Consider the following 22,151-nt stretch of genomic DNA (forward strand, 5'->3'; position numbering starts at 1 on the left):
TGGCACATATACGCAGTGCAAAGCTATTCATAATTTGGCACTAGATGGTCAGACACCCTTAGAAGCCATCAGGATGATTTGTATTTTAAATGGACAGGTTATACCAGTTTGGGTGAAGGCTTTTTGAGTATTTTTGAGAAAAAAATTGAAGACTTGCATTAATTGAATGCAGATCATATTATTCTGATGTGTCAAAAAAAATTCTCATACAATTAATTACTTTGGAATTAAATTACTGAAATAGGGGAAATGACATAGCCATTTTGTGCATAGCACAATCGCACAAACAACTACAACAAATGAATCTGTTTTAGTGGGTTAAGCAAGGAGAGTGAGAGAACTCCATGTACTAGTTCATATAGTACAATGGGAACTTCAACATCCACCAAAACAGACAAACAGGACCTCTGGCAATTGTCTTATCTGAAGGACAGCATCCTACATTGCAGCACTCTCCCAGTGCAGTGGCGAGCAAGACTAAATTATATGCTCATAAAACATGCAACACTTGACCTTGGAATGCTCGATGCTGCTACTATGTGTAAAAAGTTGAAAAAAATTAGAACACAGGAAAATTCATTTCCCCCAGTGAAAATGAAAATGTTGTACTGTAACATTACACAACAGGATAACAATCCAATTTTGTTGTGCAAAGTATAAAATTAACCATTCCATTTCCCAACACATTTGCTCTGTTTAAAGAACTTATCAATGTAAACTGATGCATAGTCATTTTTCTGTACCGTTACATTATTGGAAAAGTTACTGTCTCAATAGATGCGTAAATAAAAATGAAAAGTCTTCATAATGCTGAATGTAGTTTTAAAAAAATATACAACTGCATATTATAACAGATTAGTTACAGTCCAGCCAATCAAAATACTTCAGATGATTAAAGGCCTCAACTTGGATTTAATTTCTTACACCTTCTCTTCCCGTGGATGCATTTTGTAGGTAATAACCTGGTCAATCAGTGCTGGTATATTTCAATAGCAATTACAATGAGAGACTATTAATGCAAGTTTGTAAAACCTTGCGCACCAAAATGCACTTGATTTTCAAACGTAATTGCTGCATTTTTTTTTAAAAAGTACCTTTGCAGCTACATTTTAGATTTGTAAAGCTTTACTTTGGTACCTGGTGTTCCCTCACTGAAGTGATCTGGGAAAGGTACCTGCAACTGTCAGGAGCCTTAGGAATCACATTACAGATCTTGAAGTTGATGCGAACAAAGCAGCTTATGTTATTATAGGAAAGTTCAATATGGGGAAGTGTGAGGTCATCCATTTTGGATCTGAGTAAGACAAATTGGAATATTTTCTTAATGGTGACAAACTAGAAGCTGTGGATGAGCAATGGGATTTATTTAGGTGGCCATATACACAATCAATAAAAGTTAGTGCACAGGTACAAAAAGTAATCAAAAAGGATAATGATATGTTGGCTCCGATCACAAGGTTGGAATTCAAATGTGAAGAAGTAATGCTTCAGTTTGACAGAGCCTTGGTCAAACCCCATCTCGAGCATGGAGTTCAGTTTTGGTCATCGAACCTCAGGAAAGATATATTGGCCTTAGAAGGGGTGTAGCACATATTCACCAGAACGATACTAGGGCTTAAACCATTAAATTATGAGGGCAGGTGACATAAACTTAGTTTGTATTCCCTTGAGTTTATGAAGTTGAGGGGTGTTCCAAATGATAAAGGGATTCAATACATAGATATAAAGAAACTATTTTCTCTGGAGGGGAAATTAAGAACAAGAGGGCATCATTTTAAATTAGAGCTAGGCCATTTGGAAGTGCAATCAGGAAGCACATTTTCTACACAAAAGGTAGTGGAAATCTGGATCTTGCTCCCCAAAAGGTTGTGGATGTTGGGTCAATTGAAATTTTCAAGATAGTTTTGGTTAGGTAAAGGTATCAAAGGCTATGGAATAAAGGCAGGTAAATGGAGTTGAGGTACAGATCAGCCATGATCTAATTGAATGTCGGAACAAGCTCCAGGGGCTGAATGGTCTACTCCTGTTCCTAAGGGAGACCATCAAGCTTTGGAGAACAGCCAATCCTGAGGCTAATCTCTTGATGTTCGACATCTGAATTATGAGGAAAGACTGGAGAAAGTTCGGCTTTCAGCCTTCAAAAGGAGGCATCTGAAAGATGAAATGCACAAGATAGTAAACAGTTAGGAAAAGGTAAATCTAGACAATTACTTTAAATCACGAGAATAGAACAAGGGGCCACGGTTTCAAACTAGTAAAAGGCCAATTTAGGTCTGATATCAGCAAGCTCTTCTTCCCACAGTGAGTGATTAGTACTTAGAATGGACTCTTAAACTGGTGGCAAGAATCATTCAAGAACCAATCAGATGCTGCAATAGAAGGGATTTTCATGTCATTCTGGATGGATGAACAGCCTTTCCTATTGGTCATCATCATAGGCAGTCCCTCGAAATCGAGGAAGATTTGCTTCCACTTCAAAAGTGAGTTCTCAGGTGACTGAACTGTCCAATACGGGAATTACAGTCTTTGTCGCAGGTGGGACAGTCAGTCGTTGGAGGAAAGGGTGGGTGGGGAGTCTGGTTTGTCGCCGCTCCTTCCGCTTGTTTTCTGCATGCTCTCGGCGACAAGATTAGAGTTGCGCAGCATTCTCCCGAATGCTCTTCATCCACTTAGGGCGGTCTTTGGCCAGGGACTCCCAGGTGTCAGTGGGAATGTTGCACTTTATCAAGGAGGCTTCGAGTGTGTCCTTGAAACATTTCCTCTGGCAACCTGGGGCTCGCTTGCCGTGTAGGAATTCCGAGTAAAGTGCTTGCTTTGGGAGTCTAGTGTCGGGCATACGAACAATGTGGCCCGCCCAACAGAGCTGGTCGAGTGTGGTCAGTGCTTCGATGCTGATCGAGAACACTGATGTTGGTGCATCTGTCCTCCCAGGGGATTTGTGGAAACGTCGTTGGTGGTATTTCTCCAGCAATTTGAGGTGTCTACTCTATATGCTCCATGTCTCTGAGCCATACAGGAGGGCGGGAATCACTACAGTCCTGTAGACCATGAGCTTGGTGGCAGATTTGAGGGCCTGATCTTCAAACACACTTTTCCTCAGGCGGCCAAAGGCTGCACTAGCGCACTGAAGGCGGTATTGAATCTCGTCGTCAATGTCTGCCCTTGTTGATAAGAGTCTCCCGAGGTATGGGAAGAGCCTCTTATCGATAAGGGAATAAGGGGTTATGGGCAACAGGCAGGGAAGTGAACCTGAGTCCATGATCGGATCAGCCATGATCGTATTAAATGGCGGAGCAGGCTCGAGGGGCCGTATGGCCGACTCCTGTTCCTATTTCTTATGTTCTTATGTTATAATGACTACTGGTCTTGGGAGACTTTAGAGAGAGATCAATGGTTATTGGATTTCAATAAATTTAGAGAAGCATCTCAAAGGGCTTAGAGGATATCCAGTACACACACTCAGGACATGAAGGATATTGTGGTTCCAGCAGGTCTATTCTCATGCAAATCATTCGCAACCAGTCTCCTGTTCCCAGTTCCCAGTTCCAGTGGGCAGTGGAAAGCGCACCAATGAGGCAGTTTTCCCTCAGGAAATCAACACAAAAAACCCCCCAGTCTCCTCAGATGCAATCACGTTGAAAGAACAAAAGGACTTGCACTTATAATAGCATCTTTCACAACTTCAGGACATCCCAAAGCACTTTGAGCGCAGTCACTTGTAATCTAGGAAATACAGCAGCCAATTTGTGCATGTTGCGACAGAAATGAGATAATGACCAGATAATCTGGTTTAATGAGGGATAAATATTTTCCAGGAAGCTGGGAAGAACTCCTCTGCTCTTCTTCAAAATAAACTTTTACATAAGAATTAGGAACAGGAGTAGGCCATCTAGCCCCTCGAGCCTGCTCCGCCATTCAATAAGATTATGGCTAATCTGGCCGTGGACTCAGCTCCACTTACCCGCCCTCTCCCCGTAACCCTTAATTCCTTTATTGGTTAAAAATCTATCTATCTGTGACTTGAATACATTCAATGAGCTAGCCTCAACTGCTTTCTTGGGCAGAGAATTCCATAGATTCACAACCCTCTGGGAGAAGAAATTCCTTCTCAACTCGGTTTTAAATTGGCTCCCCCGTATTTTGAGGCTGTGTCCCCTAGTTCTAGCCTCCCCTATCAGTAGAAACAACCTCTCTGCCTCTATCTTGTCTATCCCTTTCATGATTTTAAATGTTTCTATAAGATCACCCCTCATCCTTCTGAACTCCAACGAGTAAAGACCCAGTCTACTCAATCTATCATCATAAGGTAACCCCCTCATCTCCGGAATCAGCCTAGTGAATCGTCTCTGTACCCGCTCCAAAGCCAGTATATCCTTCCTTCAGTAAGGTGACCAAAACTGCACGCAGTACTCCAGGTGCGGCCTTACCAATACCTTATACAGTTGCAGCAGGACCTCCCTGCTTTTGCACTCCATCCCTCTCGCAGTGAAGGCCAACATTCCATTCACCTTCCTGATTACCTGCTGCACCTACAAACTTACTTTTTTGGATTCATGCACAAGGACCCCCAGGTCCCTCTGCATCTCAGCATGTTGTAATTTCTCCCCATTCAAATAATATTCCCTTTTATTGTTTTTTTTTCCCAAGGTGGATGACCTCACACTTTCCGACATTGTATTCCATCCGTCAAACCTTCGCCCATTCGCTTAACCTATCCAAATCTCTCTGCAGCCTCTCTTTGTCCTCTACACAACCCGCTTTCCCACTAATCTTAGTGTCATCTGCAAATTTTGTTACACTACACTCTGTCCCCTCTTCCAGGTCATCTATGTATATTGTAAACAGTTGTGGTCCCAGCACCGATCCCTGTGGCACACCACTAACCACCGATTTCCAACCCGAAAAGGACCCATTTATCCCGACTCTCTGCTTTCTGTTCACCAGCCAATTCTCTATCCATGTCAATACATTTCCTCTGACTCCGCGTACCTCTATCTTCTGCAGTAACCTTTTGTGTGGCACCTTATCGAATGCCTTTTGGAAATCTAAATACACCACATCCATCGGTACACCTCTATCCACCATGCTCGTTATATCCTCAAAGAATTCTAGTAAATTAGTTAAACATGATTTCCCCTTCATGAATCCATGCTGCGTCTGCTTGATTGCACTATTCCTATCTAGATGTCCCGCTATTTCTTCCTTAATGATAGTTTCAAGCATTTTCCCCACTACAGATGTTAAACTAACCGGCCTATAGTTGTCTGCCCCCTTTTTTAAACAGAGGCGTTACATTAGCTGCTTTCCAATCCGCTGGTACCTCCCCAGAGTCCAGAGAATTTTGGTAGATTATAACAAATGCATGCGCCATCTTTTTTAATACCCTGGGATGCATTTCATCAGGACCAGGGGACTTGTCTACCTTGAGTCCCATTAGCCTGTCCAGCACTACCCCCCTCGTGATAGTGATTGTCTCAAGGTCCTCCCTTCCCACATTCCCATGATCAGCAATTTTTGGCATGGTTTTTGTGTCTTCCACTGTGAAGACTGAAGCAAAATAATTGTTTAAGGTCTCAGCCATTTCCACATTTCCCATTATTAAATCCCCCTTCTCATCTTCTAAGGGACCAACATTTACTTTAGTCACTCTTTTCCGTTTTATATATTGGTAAAAGATTTTACTATCTGTTTTTATGTTTTGCGCAAGTTTACTTTCGTAATCTATCTTTCCTTTCTTTATTGCTTTCTTAGTCATTCTTTGCTGTCGTTTAAAATTTTCCCAATCTTCTAGTTTCCCACTAACCTTGGCCACATTATACGCATTGGTTTTTAATTTGATACTCTCCTTTATTTCCTTGGTTATCCACGGCTGGTTATCCCTTCTCTTACCGCCCTTCTTTTTCACTGGAATATATTTTTGTTGCGCACTATGAAAGAGCTCCTTAAAAGTCCTCCACTGTTCCTCAATTGTGCTACCGTTTAGTCTGTGTTTCCAGTCCACTTTAGCCAACTCTGCCCTCATCCCACTGTAGTCCCCTTTGTTGAAGCATAGTACGCTCATTTCTGACACAACTTCCTCACCCTCAATCTGGATTACAAATTCAACCATACTGTGATCACTCATTCCGAGAGGATCTTTTACTAGGAGATCGTTTATTTTTCCTGTCTCATTACACAGGACCAGATCTAAGATAGCTTGCTCCCTTGTAGGTTCTGTTACATACTGTTCAAAGAAACAATCCCGTATGCATTCTATGAATTCCTCCTCCAGGCTACCCCGTGCGATTTGAGTTGACCAATCGATATGTAGGTTAAAATCCCCCCGTGACTACTGCCATTCCTTTTTCACATGCCTCCATTATTCCCCGCCCCACCGTGAAGTTATTATTTGGGGGCCTATAAACTACGCCCACCAGTGACTTTTTCCCCTTACTATCTCTAATCTCCACCCACAATGATTGAACATTTTGTTCATTAGAGCCAATATCGTCTCTCACAACTGCCCTATCATCCTTTATTAACAGAGCTACCCCACCTCCTTTCCCTTCTTGTCTATCTTTCCGAATCGTCAGATACCCCTGTATGTTTAATTCCCAGTCTTGGCCACCCTGCAACCATGTTTCTGTAATGGCCACCAAATCATACCCATTTGTAATGATTTGTGCCGTCAACTCATTTACTTTATTTCGAATGCTGCGTGCATTTCGGTAGAGTGTTTTAATCCTAGTTTTTAAACCATGATTTTTAGTTTTGACCCCTTCTGCAGCCCCTTTATATTCAGTGGCCCTTTTTGTTTTTTGCCTTGGGTTTCTCTGCCCTCCACTTTTACTCATCTCCTTTCTGTCTTTTGCTTTTGTCTCCTTTTTGTTTCCCTCTGTCTCCCTGCATTGGTTCCCATTCACTTGAGGGGGCTGATGGGACATAGCTGAAAGGTGGCACCAGCGACAGTGCAGCACTCCTTCAGTACTGCACTGAAGTGTCAAACTAGATGATGTGCTCATCAACCCAAAACCTTCGGTCCCAGAGGCACGAGTGCTATCACTGGGTTAAGGCTGGCACCATTGGCTGTTACAGTCCAAAACTGTACACAGGACACAAAGTAGTGATGTCGGTTAATAAGGCCATAAAAAAAACTAGCACTAGGGTTCATTTCTAGAGGGATAGAATTGAAAAGCAGAGAAGTTACATTAAACTTGTTGAGGACCTTGGTAAGACCACATTTGGAATACTGTGCATAGTTCTGGTCTCCATATTATTAAAAGGATACAAAGGGACTGGAGAACGTGCAAAAATGATTCACAAGAATGATGCCAGAACTGAGAGGATATCAGGAAAGGCTGAACAAGCTGTGGCTCTTTTTTTCTTGATGTAAAGAAAATGTTTCCATTTGTGGGGGTGTTCAAAACTAGAGGTCATAAATATAAGATAGTCAGTAATAAATCCAAAAGGAAATTCAGGAGAAACCTCTTTACCCAAAGAATGGTAAGAATGTGGAACACACTACCAAAAGGAGCAGTTGAGGTGAATAGCATTGATGCATTTAAATGAGAAGCTAGATAAGCACATGTGGGAGAAATGAATAGAAGGATATGCTGATAGGATTTGGTGAGAGGTGGCTCGTGTGGAGCATATATGCCAGCATAGACCAGTTGAGCCAAATAGCATGTTTCAGTATTGTAGACTCTATGTAACAACCAATCACAGGTCCATCTCAAGGATTCATCTCAGGGATTCACCATAATTAACGTAAACAAAACAACAGTAATGAAGAAAATAAAGGCACTAAAGAGTGACAAATCCCCAGGACCAGATGGTCTCCATCCCAGGGTTTTAAAGGAAGTAGGTGAGAACATTGCAGATGCCCATGATCTTCCAAACTTCTCTCGATTCAGGAACTGTTCCTTTGGATTGGAAAATTGCACACATCACTCTGCTATTTATGACAGGTGAGAAAGGGAAAGCAGGGAATTAGAGAGCAGTTAGCCTAACATCCGTTGTCGGAAAATTACTAGTCTATAATCATCAAGTGACTGAACACCTTGAAAACTTTCAGCTGATCAGAGAGTCAGCATGGATTTGTGAATGGTAGGTCATGCCTGACAAACCTGATTAATCACCTCTTCAAAAAATTCTAAGTAGTGGACAGGGGAATGCCTATGGAAGTTATTTATATGGACTTCCAGAAGGTATTCGATAAAGTCCTTTAAAAGAGACAGTTAGCTAAAATTGAAGCCCATGGAAGTGAGGGCAAATTAATGACTTTGTTAAGAAATTGGCTGAGCGGCAGGAGACAGAGAGTAGGGATAATGGGCAGGTAATGTAATTGGCAGATTGACTAGTGGCATCCCACAGGGATCTGTGTTGGGGTCTCAACTATTAACTATTCATTAATGACTTAGATGATGGGATAGAGAGCCACATATCCAAGTTTACCGATGTCACAAAGATGGGTGGCATTGTAAGCAGTAGAGATGGAAACACAAAATTACAAAGAAATATTAAGAGATTAGGTGAATGGCACAACGTGTCAAATGGATTTCAATATAGACAAGTGTGAGGTCATCCACTTTGGAACTAAAAAGGATAGGTCACTTTCTAAATGGTGAAAGGCTAAAAACAGTGGAGGTCCAAAGAGACTTTATGTTCCATGTACATAGATTATTAAAATGTCATGGACCAGTACAAAAAATAATCAAAATAGTTCATGGAGTGCTGGCCTTTATATCTAGAAGGTTAGAGTACAAGGGGTTAGAAGGCATGCTAGAGCTATACAAATCCCTGGTTAGACCACATCCCCGGAGTACTGTGTTCAGTTCTGGGCACCACATATTGGCCTATAGGATATATTACCTTGGAGGGAGTGCAGCATAGATTTACTGGAGTGATACCTGGACTCCACAGGTTAAATTACAAGGAGTGTAAGTACACAAACTAGGGTTGTATTCCCTAGAATTCAGAAGGTCAAGGGGTGATTTGATCGAAGTTTTCAAAATATTAAGGGGAACAGATAGGGTAGAGAGAGAGAAATTATTTCTGCTGGTTGGGGAATCTAGGAATAGGGTACTTATCCTAAAAAGATTAGAGCCTGGCCTTTGAGGAGTGAAGTTAGGAAACACTTCTACACTCAAAAAGGTGGTAGACGTTATTAAACCCTCTTTCGCAAATGGCGGTTGATGTTGGGTTAATTGTTAATTTTGAATATGAGATTGATAGATTTCTGTTAACTAAAGGTGTTAAGGGATATGGGGCAAAGATGTGAACACAGAGTTCGGTCACAGATCAGCCATGATATCACTGAATGGAGGAACCGGCTTAAGGGGTTAAATGGCCTACTCCTGTTCCTATATTCCTAAAGAAAGAGAAGGATATACTGATAGGGTTAGATGGTGATGAGTGGGAGGAAGCTTGTGTGGATCATAAATGCCGGCATAGACTAGTTGGGCCGAATGATGTGTTTCTGTGTTTTAGACACATAGGGTCCAATTTTGGCCAGTACAAATTTCTGGCACACTCACCAAAGGTCTGCCGCTTTTGTTGAGCGATTAGGGCGCCATAAATCTTCAGGCCCATTTTGGCCGCTCCCCAGCCTCTCCTCGATGGTGGCGCAGCGTGGCAACTCGAATCATGGGCGGAGCCAGGTCCCGGTGCTGATAACAGTGCCGGGACCTCTGCACATGCGAGCTAGAGCGCGCGCGCACAAATGCAGTAGCTCCTCGCAGCCCGACGCTGTGTGGGAGAGGCCGAAGCACGCCATCCCTATCCCGGGCCGAGTGGCCTGCCGCACATCCAGATATCGAAGGATCGCAGACCTGTGTGAGCACTGACTTGGTGCAGAGCCAGGATGGCAAGGAGAATTCACAGGAAACCGAAGAGGAGAGCACTGACACCCAAAAGTGCCCAATGTGTGAGGTCGTCTCCCCGCTCAACCTGGTGGACTTTGATTTCGAACAGCACGTTGTGAAGCACTTTGTTTACGAGTGTCCAGTGTGCCAAATGACCTTTCCAGAGAACAGACAAGCTGCCCAAGACCACCATGTGCAGTCCCATTTTATGGAGGCCAACTGAGGGGCAAACAACAAACCAGTTTGAGTTCTACTTTATAAAGATGCCGCCGAGCCCAGTGTTTTCTCTCCCTCCCCCCCACAATGCCGCCAAAACCAGCCTTTCCTCTCCCTCCCCCCCTCCTGACCAGTTTCATCTTTTCCTGCATCTGTGTGTACTTTTAATCCCATTGCCATCAAAACCTTTCTCCATACCTTGATTACTCCTTGAGTTAATTTCTCTATTGCATTCCTTGCTGTCCTTTCAACTTATCATATCCCTAAACTCCAAATTGCCCCGAACACCAAACTGTCCCAAACTACTGCACATATCTTGACTTGCGCTAAGTCCCATTTGCCCCTCACCTTTGTCCTGATTAGCCTACACTAGTTCTCTGTCTCCAAACTCATTGAATTTTAAATCCTTCATCCTCATCTATAAATCGATCCATAACTCGTCCTTGTACCACCTCCACAATTTTCTCTAGCCTCACTTCTCCTGCTTTGTCTCTAGCATTCTGTGCATCTTCCAGTACTCTGACATCCTGTGCACCCCCCATCCAACTTCAGCTGCCTTAGCCCATCAAGTCTGGGAGGTCACTACCTATACAATCAGGACGAATTTGGATTATCTGGTGCTTATTTCAAGGATGGTTTAGGCAGTGGCTTTAGGCCCAAATTTGATCCTCCGTTTTTTTCGGCGCACCTCCGAGCACCCTGCCGATATTTTACCTCAGAAGTAGCGCCAAAAAAAAAAAAATCCGTGCGATCATGGCCAATTCTCGGACCGTCTGTGGAGCTGGCATGATGCGGGGGGGGCGGAGCTAGGTCCAGGGACCTCTGCACATGCACGCTAGAGTCTGCGCGCCTCTGCAGTAGCTCCTGGCAGGCCGTTTCGGCAAACGCGCGCTGCAGGTTGTGCGGGAGGGGCCGAAGTACGCCGTCCCTAGCCCTGGCTGAATGGGCTCCCTTATCGGCGGCCCACTGTGTTCCCTAAAGTAGGAGTTCTATTTTTTATTTGTTATTCACTGATTGATTTTGGTGCTTTAGGTGCAGGGTTCCTTCTATTTTTTTCTGTGTGTTATTTATTGATTGCTTATTACTTTGGTCTTGGTGCTTTTGGTGCAGGATTCCTTCTATTTTGTTTGTTAATTAATTGCTTATTACTTTGTGTGCTTTGTTTGTTGATTGGTGGTGCTTTAAGTGTAGTTACTTGCGCCGATTCCTTAACTGTAAGTAAGGTCTTTCTGTGTGGACAAAAGTGGACACATACACTGCCCTAAGTTAGTTTGGTACAACTTTGTTCTAACCAAATTGGCATAAATGGTGCAAGTGGCTGGGAACGCCCCTTTTTGAAAAAAAAAACTGACCTAACAAAAAACCTAACAACTCACTTACACTGGCGCAAATTAAATGGCCATATTTGCAACTAAAAAGATACACCAGAAAAATCAAGTTACACCAAAAAAAAACGGTGCAACTTATGGGGAAATTTGGGCCCTATGTAACTCTATGTAGCATGATACCCAGGGCAATTGTAAAGCAGTTTTTAAGCTTTGATTCATGTGCACATTATTTAATTTGATAGAATTTGCTCAACTCTTAGAGACAACAGTAACATTTGGATAGAGGTCACTCCTGGGAATGACCTGAAAATAATACTCCAAAATTTCTGCAAAGCTAGTTTACAATGGCAGAGAAAAGTTATAGAAAATGTTTCATCTCCTGCAGTACAAACTTAAAATAAACTTTTAATTGCCCTTAAAATTCATAGTTTTTTTTTTAGCAATGTTTTGTACACAATGCATAAAGAACATCAGTGTTGAGGAATAGAATACTTTCCCCACAGTTTGCATCCAGCATCAACATCAAGCTATACCTGACACAGGAATCAAGAGGCCAGAAGCAGAGTAAAGCTTCGCTTTGTTACAACATGCTTTAACCCTAATGTTAGAAGATCACTCCCAATCTAATACTTCGATTTCTCATTTCCAGTGTACTTTAATCAATTACCTCCCAAGGCACTCCCTAAAGCCTTCGGAAACAGCATTGCAACATTATTTAGCCAGCATAGAAGCCTCCAGCCTACACCGCCTTGTGAGCTGATTATATTCTGTATCTTTGGCTCCAAATGTAAATGGCTGCTGCGGATACTATTCTGTTCTGGCCAGGAGGCACCTGCCTGGAATGCAACTTTAAAATTGCCTACTTTCGTAACCTTCCTCCAATACCTATGATGGGCAGAGGTTGGAAAGGAAGTCACCAACATACAAACATAGTTATCAAAAACTCATTAGCCACTGCTCAATTGTTCTAGTGATACACTTGGTGTTGCAATTTGTCCCACAGTACACAAGAGAATAATTTCAGAACACAAGTAGCTGCACCATATTGTGGAACTGCTTCTAATAAGAGGGATTCTACAATATCAATGGGGCATGACATGCCAATAACATGTGAGCAACTATTTAATGCCTTCATTTGAGATTTATCTATAGCTGTTGCAAGGTTTAGTGAAAATACCTGCAGCACAATGTTGTAAAATATAAAGAGGGATTAGATCAATTGTTTTTTTTAAATGCCATGACAAAATAAAAAGTAATAAAGGAAAACAAAAAACTTGAGATTAGGAAGGCTGATGGTGACGAAGAAAGAATATCGACAGTCACTATAAAAAAAGAACAGCAAGACCACATAAGTAGTAAAAAGACAGTTAAAGTAGGGGTGGAAACAGAAACACAAAAGAGGGTCATCGCCGACTTGAGAGTGAGGGAATGGCACACAAGTATTTTACCTCAGGTGTCAGAGAGGATGATGAAAGTGGAACTGTCGATGAGTATTCTAAAAGTTAATAGTAACTATAAGCAAAAGATTCATCAGGCAGAGAAAGTATCCTCCCCAAAATACTTGGAAGTTGGGGAGCAGATAGTAAATATATTACCATAATGTTCAAAAAATTATATTTGGAAATGGTAATTTGCACATATACTGGGGAGTGAGAGTGGAAAATAATGACAGAAGTAACTAACCTTTGATTAATTGAATTCAATTAGTCAATTAATAAACTATCAACGTGTCATGTACAAAGAGAGTAGGGGTAAAAGGTAGCTATTCACGGTGGCAGAAGGTGGGTAGTAGTGGTCCACAAGGATCAGTGCTGGGACCACTGTTATTCACAATTTATAGCAACGATTTAGACTTTGGAATCAAAAACTCAATTTCTAAATTTGCGGATGACACCAAATTTGTGGCGATAGTCAATACGGAGGAGGGCTGCAACAAATTACAGGAGGACATTAATAAACTTGCAGAATCGGCATATAATTAGCCAATGAAGTTCAACACAGATAAATGTGAGGTATTACATTTTGGTGGGAAGAATAGGGAGGTCGCTTATTACTTGGAGGGTGCAATTCTAGGTGGGGTAGAAGAATAAGGGGATCTCGGAGTACAAATACTCAAATCATTAAAAATTGCAACACAGGTTAACAAGGCCATAAAAAAAGCAAACCAAGGACGAGGGTTTATATCTAAAAGGTATAGAATTGAAAAGTAGGGAAGTTATGCTAAACCTGTATCGAACCTTGGTTAAACCACATTTAGAATACTGCGTACAGTTCTGGTCACCATATTATAAAAAAGGATATAGAGGCACTGGAGAAGGTGCAGAGAAGATTTACAAGGATGATACCAGAAATGTGAAGGTATACATATCAAGAAAGGATGATCAGCTGAGTCTCTTTTCCCTTGAAAAAAGGCTGAGGCGTGATCTAATAGAGGTCTTTAAAATTATGAAAGGATTTGATAGAGTGGATACAGAGAGAATGTTTCCACTTGTGGGGAAGAGCATAACTAGATGCCATCAATATAAGAGTCACTAAGAAATCCAATAGGAAATTCAGCAGAAAATTCTTTACCCAAAGAGTGGTGGGAATGTGGAACTCTCTACCACAGGGAGTGGTTGAAGTGAATAGTATAGGTGCATTTAAGGGGAGGCTAGACAAGCATGAGGGAGAAGGGAATAGAGGGTAATGCTGATAGATTAGAGGAGGAAAGACGGGAGGCTCGTGTGAAGCATAAACGCCGGCATGGATTGGTTGGGCCAAATGGCCTGTTTCTGTGTTGTATATCTTTTGTAATCCTATGTAAAATCTATGTTGACTGTTCCCAATTAGCCTATGCCTTTCTAAGTGTTCACTGGGTGAAATTAATGAACATTTAGAAAGGCATGGACTAATCTGGGAGAGTTGTGCTCAATTAATTTGATTGCATTTTTTAAAATTAAACGTGCAAAGATTAGGCCATTATCTTCTGTCCCCACTACAAACTCTTACCATGCCACCAATTCCATTCACCTTTATTATTTGTTCATCAGGATGTGGGCATTGCTGGCAAGGCCAGCATTTACTAGCCATCCCTAATTGCCCTGAAGGTGGTGGTGGTGCACCACCTTCTTGAACCACAGCAGTCCTTGTGGTGAAGGTACTCCCACAGTGTTGTTAGACAGGGAGTTCCAGGATTTTGACCCAGCGACGATGAAGGAACAGCGATTTATTTCCAAGTCAGGATGGTGTGTAACTTGGATGGGAACTTGCAGGTGATGGGTGTTCCCATGCACCTGCTTCCCTTGTCCTTCTAGGTTGCAGAGGTCATGCATTTGGGAAGTGCTGTCGAAGAAGCCTTGGAAAGCTGCTGCAGTGCATCTTGTACATGGTATACACTGCAGCCACAGTACGCCGGTGGTGAAGGGAGTGAATGTTTAAGGTGATGGATGGGGTGCCAATCAAGTGGGCTGCTTTGTCCTGGATGATGTCGAGCTTCTTAAGTGTTGTTGTAGCTGCACTCATCCAGGCAAGTGGAGAATATTCCATCACACTCCTGACATGTGCCTTGTAGATGGTGAAAAAGCTTTGGGAAATCAGGAGGTGAGACGCTTCCCGCAGAATACCGAGCCTCTGATTCGGCGATGCCGTTGAATCCCAAGGGGCGGTGGTTAGTCTCTCTTTTTGGAGATAATCAATGCCTGGCAATGTGTGGAGCGAATGTTACTTGCCACTTATCAGCCCAAGCCTGAATGTCATCCAGGTCTTGCTGTATGCAAGCATATACTGCTTCATTATCTGAAGAGTTGCAAATGGAACTGAACACTGTGCAATCATCAGCAAACATCCCCACTTCTGATGTTATGATGGAGAGAAGGCCATTGATGAAGCAGCTGGAGATGGTTGGGCTTAGGACACTGCCCTGAGGAACTCCTAGCGATGTTGTGGGGCGGAGATGATTAGCCTCCAACAACCACAACCATCTTCCTTTGTGCTAGGTATGACTCTAGCCAGTGGAGAGTTCTCTCCCGATTCCCATTGACTTCAATTTTACGATGACTCCTTGATACCACACTTGGTCAAATGCTGTCTTGATATCAAGGGCAGTCACTCACATTTCATGTCTGAAATTCAGCTAGTTTGTCCATGTTTGGATCAAGGCTGTAATGAGGCCTAAAGTTTGTTATTTTCCTCCTCATTGTTTACTACATTTCGGAGTTTCGTGTCATCTGCAAACTTTGAAATTATGCCCTGTATACCCAAGTCCAGGTCATTAATATAGATCAGAAAGAGCAGTGGTCCCAATACCAAACTCTGGGGGTCCCTCCAGTCTGAAAAAGAACTGTTCACCACAACTCTCTGCTTTCTGACCCACAGCCAATTTCATATCCAAGCTGCCACTGTCTCTTTAATTCTGTGGTCTTTAATTTTGCCAACAAGTCCATTATGTGATACTTTGTCAAATGCGTTTTGAAAGTTCGTACCTTCCTCATCAACCCTCTCAGTTACTTCGAAGAACTCAATCAAGTTACTCAAACACGATTTGCCTTCAATAAATCCACACTTGAGTTTAATTTATTAGCCCATTCTAAAGTACCAATTAATTTTGTCCCAGATTATTGTCTCCAAAGGTTTCCTCACCACTGACTTTAGACCGATTGGCCCGTAGTTGCCGGGTTTTCCTTCTGTTTTAAACAGGTGTATATGAGTCCATTGAATAGAGAAGCAAGGAAACAAAGTGGCATTTGTAGAAGACATTGGTGAGGCCACAGCTGGAATGTTGCATGTACGGGTTAAACCTCCCTTATCCAGCACCACAACTCCAACATGAACAAATTGAAGTCCTTGCTCGCTGTCAACTCCCATAATCGCTCACCTGACCCCGTGATCCACCGCCCACCCACATGATTTCTCTGCCGCACTCCCAGCCCCAAGCCAGCCAGCCCCGTTATCCCCTTGCTCAGTACCTGTACCCGCTGGAAGGAGCACTTCGAAGATCTCCTTAAATCGAGACTCTGCCTTTGGCACGAGTGTCCTCGATTCCATCCCGCAGCATACGACCCGCCACCATCTCAGCAAAACCCCAGCCCTGCACGAGGTAGAAAAGGCCATCCGTCAGCTCAAGAACAACAAGGCAACGGGAGCAGATGGAATCCCCACTGAGGCATGAAAGTATGGCAGAGAGGCACTATTGGCACAAATGCACAACCTCATCTCTCTCATCTGGAAGGAGGAGAGCATGCCGGTAGATCAGAGATGCAGTAATTATGACCATCTTTAAGAAAGGGGACAAGTCTGACTGTGGCAACTACAGACGAATCTCCCTGTTGTCAGCCACTGGGAAAGTCATCGCTAGCATCCTCAACAGTCTTCTCCCTGTGGCTGAGGAACGCCTCCTGGAGTCACAGTGCGGAATCCGTCCACCACGGGGTACAACGGACATGATCTTTACAGCGCGACAACTGCAAGATAAATGCAGGGAACAGCACCAACCCTTGTACATGGCCTTCTTAGACATTACAAAGGCCTTTGACACTTAACGACGAGGGACTATGGAACATCCTCTTCCGTTTCGGCTGCCCCCAAAAGTTTGTTGCCATCCTCCGCCTGCTCCACGATGGTATGCAAGCCGTGATCCTGACCAATGGATCCACTGCAGACCCAATCAACGTCTGAACCGGGGTCAAGCAGGGCTGCGTCATCGCGCCAACCCTCTTCTCGATCTTCCTCACTGCAATGCTCCATTTCACACAAGATCCCTGCTGGAGTGGAATTAAACTATGGAACCAGTGGAAACCTGTTCAACCTTTGTCACCTCCGGGCCAGATCGAAGACCGCCCATCCTCTGTCGTCGAACTACCGAATGCGGAAGACGCTTGCGTCTGCGCACAGAGGCTGAACTCCAAGCCATCATCAACATCTTCATCGAGGCATACGAAAGCATGGGCCTTGCACTAAACATCCGTAAGACAAAGGTCCTCCACCAACCTGACCCCGCTGCACAGCACTACTCCCCCAGTCATCAAGATCCATGGCGCGGCCCTGGACAACGTGGACAACTTTCCATACCTCGGGAGCCTATTATCAGCAAGGGCAGACATCGACAATGAGGTTCAACACCGCCTCCAGTGCGCCAGCGCAGCCTTCGGCTACCTGAGGAAGAATGTGTTCGAAGATCAGACCCTCAAATCTGGCACCAACCTTATGGTCTACAGAGCTGTAGTGGCACTCCTGTATGGCTCAGAGACGTGGACCATATACAGTAGACGCCTCAAATCGCTGGAGAAATACCACCAACGATGCCTCCGCAAGATCCTGCAAATCCCCTGGGAGGACAGATGCGCCAATGTCAGTGTTCTCGATCGGCCAATATCCCCAGCATCGAAGCACTGACCACACGCGACCAGCTCCATTGGGCAAGCCACATTGTTCACATGCCTGACACAAGACTCCTAAAGCAAGCGCTCTACTCTGAACTCCTACAAGGCAAGCGAGCCCCAGGTGGGCAGAGGAAAGGTTTCAAGGACACTCTCGAAGCCTCCTTGATAAAGCGCAACATCCCCACCGACACCTGGGAGTCCCTGGCCAAAGACCGCCCTAAGTAGAGGAAGAGCACCCGGGAGGACGCTGAGCACATAGGGTCTCGCCACTGAGCGCATGCAAAAAACAAGCGCAGGCAGCGGAGTGTGCGGCAAACCAGACCCACCCATCCACCCTTTCCTCCAACGACTGTCTGTCCCACCTGCGACAGAGATTGTAATTCCTGCATTAGACTGTTCTGTCACCTGAGAACTCACTTTTGGAGTGGAAGCAAGTCTTACTCGATTTCGAGGGACTACCTGTGATGAAGAACTGTACCATCCAATTTAACGTGACCTCCCTCATCCAGCAAAATCCCTTATCCGGCACAGGCCAGGTCCTGAGGGTGCCGGGTAAGAGAGGTTCAGCCTGTATTTCTGGATACCCCATTATAGGAAGGCTATCAGAGCCATGTTAAGAGTACAGCAAAAATTCATTAGGATCATACCAGAATGGAGAGATTATAATTATGAAAGTTCAAAAAGTGTGTTTTTTTTCATTGGCATAGAGAAGTTTAAAGATGAAGAATCTATTCACTAGAGACGAAATGGTAAAGGAGCATTGTGATGGCAGTGTTTAAAACAACAAAAATAATTGACAGTGCACATGGGAAATGACTTTTGCCTCTTGTAGGTGAATTTGGAACAAATAGATACAATCTTAAAATTCTAGCTCAGGATAAAAGGTCTTCACGTAAAGAATTGGAAGAATACAAATGCATGACCAAAGGTAAAATATATAGAATCAATTAAATTATTTTAAAGGGTGGTGGATAAAAACTTAGAAGTTAAAGGCATTGAGTAATATGAAAACAGAACGGAGAATTTGAGACTAAAAAGAAACAAAAAAATGGAGAACTAGCTTCATGGCCAAATGGTCTACTTCTGTTCCCATGTTGCCAAAAAGGTGGATGAAAAGTCCCATGTATAATAAATTTATCACACACAGTTCCTTTTAATTACGGCATAGCCTCAAGTCATCCAACTCTAAAATGACATGCCTGATGAGAGACACTTGGGAACAAGTCACATTTCTGTTCCCTCACTCCACTGAGACTTTTACAGTTAGGATTTTCTTTTTTGCCTCCAAAGTATGCTACTTCACATTTATCAAATAGTGAACTGCACTGAAATGAAAGTAGAAACTGCAATTCTCTCATTACGTTATGACTGAGAAGGCATTAAAAATATAGCAAAGACTGCAATACAAAGAAACCTCGAGCTAGACTTTCGACTCATAATCGCCCATTTAGCGCCTATATAAGCGCTGAGATTCAGCTTATCACCCATATTTGATGATAAATGGAAACTAGCGCCCGATTATCGCCCATTTTAAAGTTGCGCCGGCATATATTATATATATATTTTAAAATATGACGTCATCACTCATGGAAGGCCCAGAATACGATTTATAATGGAAACTAGCGCCCAATTATCGCAGAGCGCTACTTTCGGCATTTCGGCCATATTGCGCCCAAATGATCACTTGCCCAAAGACGCTCAAAAAAAGCTGCACTCACCTGATCGTAGCCCAGCAGAATGAATGCCATTTTGTAAATCAGAGCAAGTTTAATAAAAGGCTGCTTGAAGTGAATGGGACCATTGAAGTAATTCGAATGATTTTAAGGGCATTTTTGAATCTTGCCGATCATCTAATCACATTGTGGTTAATTTCCAGTTTATAATGTGTTTGTTGAGGACAATTTAAGACGACAGATTAGGGCATTTATAGTGATGGGGCCTGTAATTTCTCAACCAGTATTGATGACTACTCGCATGCTGCAGACTGGAGATGGGAGAGGTTTATTGAAGAGCATTATGTGCCCAAAGAGGTGGCAGACTGCTGAGGAGGAGGAGACCTTACACCCAATGCATTTACAGGGATAAGCGATCATACTTGGACTTGTCTGATAACATGTGCCTTAGGAGGCTGCGATTCCGAAAGGAGGTAATCAGTGAGATATGCCAGCTAATTACGGGAGATCTGCAGCCTACCAGCACCATCAGGATCTCACTGCCTGTTGAGGTTAAGGGTACTGCGGCACTTTCCTTCTATGCATTGGGTTCCTTTCAGGCTTCAGCTGGCGACATTTACTGCATCTCTCAGCACACCACACATTGCTGCATTCGACAGGTGACTTTACGCTCGCAGGATGGACTTTTTAAACCCCAAAGCCGAGAGTGCGAGGGCTTTGGGGTTCTCGAGAATAGCAAACTTCCCCAAGGTGCAGGGAGCAATAGACTGCACGCACATCGCCCTGCAAGCACCTTTACAGGATGCAGAGGTTTACCGTAACCGAAAGCGATTTCACTCATTGAATGTGCAACTTGTTGTCAACCACAAGCAAATAATCATGGCAGTAAATGCAAATTTTCCAGGGAGCATCCATGATGCGCACATCTTGCATGAGAGCACTGTCTCTGACCTGTTTAAGAGTCAGCCACAAGGTCATGGTTGAATGCTGGGCAATAAAGGATATGGCCTTGCCAGCTGGCTCATGACCCCCCTGCATAATCCCCAGACAGAAGCCGAGAAGCGCTACAACGAAAGCCATATAGCCACACGCAATATCGTCGAAAAGACAACTGGCGATCTGAAGCAGATACCTGGACCACTCAGGAGGCAACCTGCAATACCACCCTGAGCAGGTCGCTCAGTTCATTGTGCTGTGCTGCATGTTGCATAATCTAGCTATCAGGAGAGGCCAACAATTGCCAGATAGGACTGCTGGACCACCTTCGGACAGAGGGGAGGGAGATGAGGAGGATGAGGAGGACGACGAGGCCCTCGGGGAGGACAATCAGCCTGGTGATGAATCCACACCGCCCCCCCCGCGCCACACCACTGGAAACGCCCCATGGTAGTTACGCAGCTGCAAAACTGTTACATCAGCAATTCATAAATGAACGCTTTGCGTGAAGTTACGTTGGTGACAGTTACAGTTGTGTTATGTTTCATCCTTGCCTTGCCTGGCCTGGCCATTGTTTGCAACCCTTGTGTTGATGTTTAACCTTACGTTATTAGAAGACACTGCACAAAAAGTTCAATAAAAATGTTTTAATAATTTAACAAGTGACATAAAAAAAAATTCAACAAACTATATAACACCCATCTCCCCCCACACCCACAACAGTCAACAAAATGTTTCGAACATCATCATTTCTAATTAACAATAACATCCCTCCACAACCCCCAATATTCAATAAATGTTTAACAACAAAAATAGATTAAGCCCCCCTCCTACCTGCAGTCATGCTTCCCTCCTTTACCTTTACCCCACTTCATCTGAACTCCCTCCCTCCCCTGCCCTTTCCCACTTACGTGCCTAATAACAGGGCCAAGTCATCTTGCAGTAGAGCACCTCGAGGGCTGCTGCTGTGGAGGGACCGGTGGGGGGGGGGGGGGGGGGGGGGGCGGTGAAGTTGGCAGACTGACTTCAGGGGGCCGAGGAGACGACGTTGCCGAAGAAACTTCTTCCGAGTCAGAGGCAACTGCTTCCTCCTGACCCGCATCTATTGAAGTTGGAGGTACGGCACTTTGGGGTGCAGTGCCGTATCCCGAAACTATCGCCTGCCACATGGCATCAACGGAGTCGGCCATTCACCGCACTGCCGCAACCATCTGCCCCATGTCCTCCGAGATTCTAGCAGATAGTGTGGCAATGTTTCCGGTCAACCCACCAATTGCTTGGAGGAGCTCGCGACCAATGTCGACGCTCGCACTCAACAGAGACACCATGTCTTCGTTGATATCTGCCTGTCACTGCGCGTGCCTACCTCGCTGACCCAACCTCCACGGGGTCGATGTGGCTACTGGACGACTCGGAGTGTCCTGCTGCAAGCTGCTTGGCCCCGCTACTTCATCCGTTGAGGATGACGTGGCCGCAGATAATATAGATGACCCTTCAGGCTCATCATCCTCCTCCTCGGTCGTATCTTGTTCTTCCCCCATGGTCAGCACAACCTACAGCTGATGCTCCAGGAGCCTCCGGTTGCGCCGGGGGAGCTGGAAAACATAATTAAGGTCAGTAGAAGAGAAGGGGAGACATGAGAATGCTTGCACTGCACAGGCATATGTACAAGGAGCAACACTACTGCAATAAGTGTGAACAAGAGACGTTACATATAATTAACATGAGTGTACAGAAGCTGCATGCATAACATTACATAATTCATATATTATAATCAAATGGCATTAAATTACCACTGGT

General features: G+C 44.0%; 1 protein-coding gene across 8 annotated transcripts in view; it reads right to left on the reverse strand.

Moving 5' to 3' along the window:
* Positions 1-22,151, reverse strand: part of atosb (atos homolog b) — a 188,401-nt gene that overhangs the window by 68,610 nt on the left and 97,640 nt on the right. Inside the window, exon 1 of one of the 8 annotated variants that reach the window (XM_070868475.1) lies at positions 16,330-16,415. The exons of the other annotated variants lie outside the window; for them this stretch is intronic. The gene's annotated coding sequence lies outside the window, so the exon portion shown is untranslated. Of the gene's footprint in view, positions 1-16,329; positions 16,416-22,151 lie in introns of those variants that run through there. 8 annotated transcript variants of the gene reach the window in all.

This window comes from Pristiophorus japonicus, chromosome 2 (assembly GCF_044704955.1).
Source record: "Pristiophorus japonicus isolate sPriJap1 chromosome 2, sPriJap1.hap1, whole genome shotgun sequence".
Taxonomy (NCBI): domain Eukaryota; kingdom Metazoa; phylum Chordata; class Chondrichthyes; family Pristiophoridae; genus Pristiophorus; species Pristiophorus japonicus.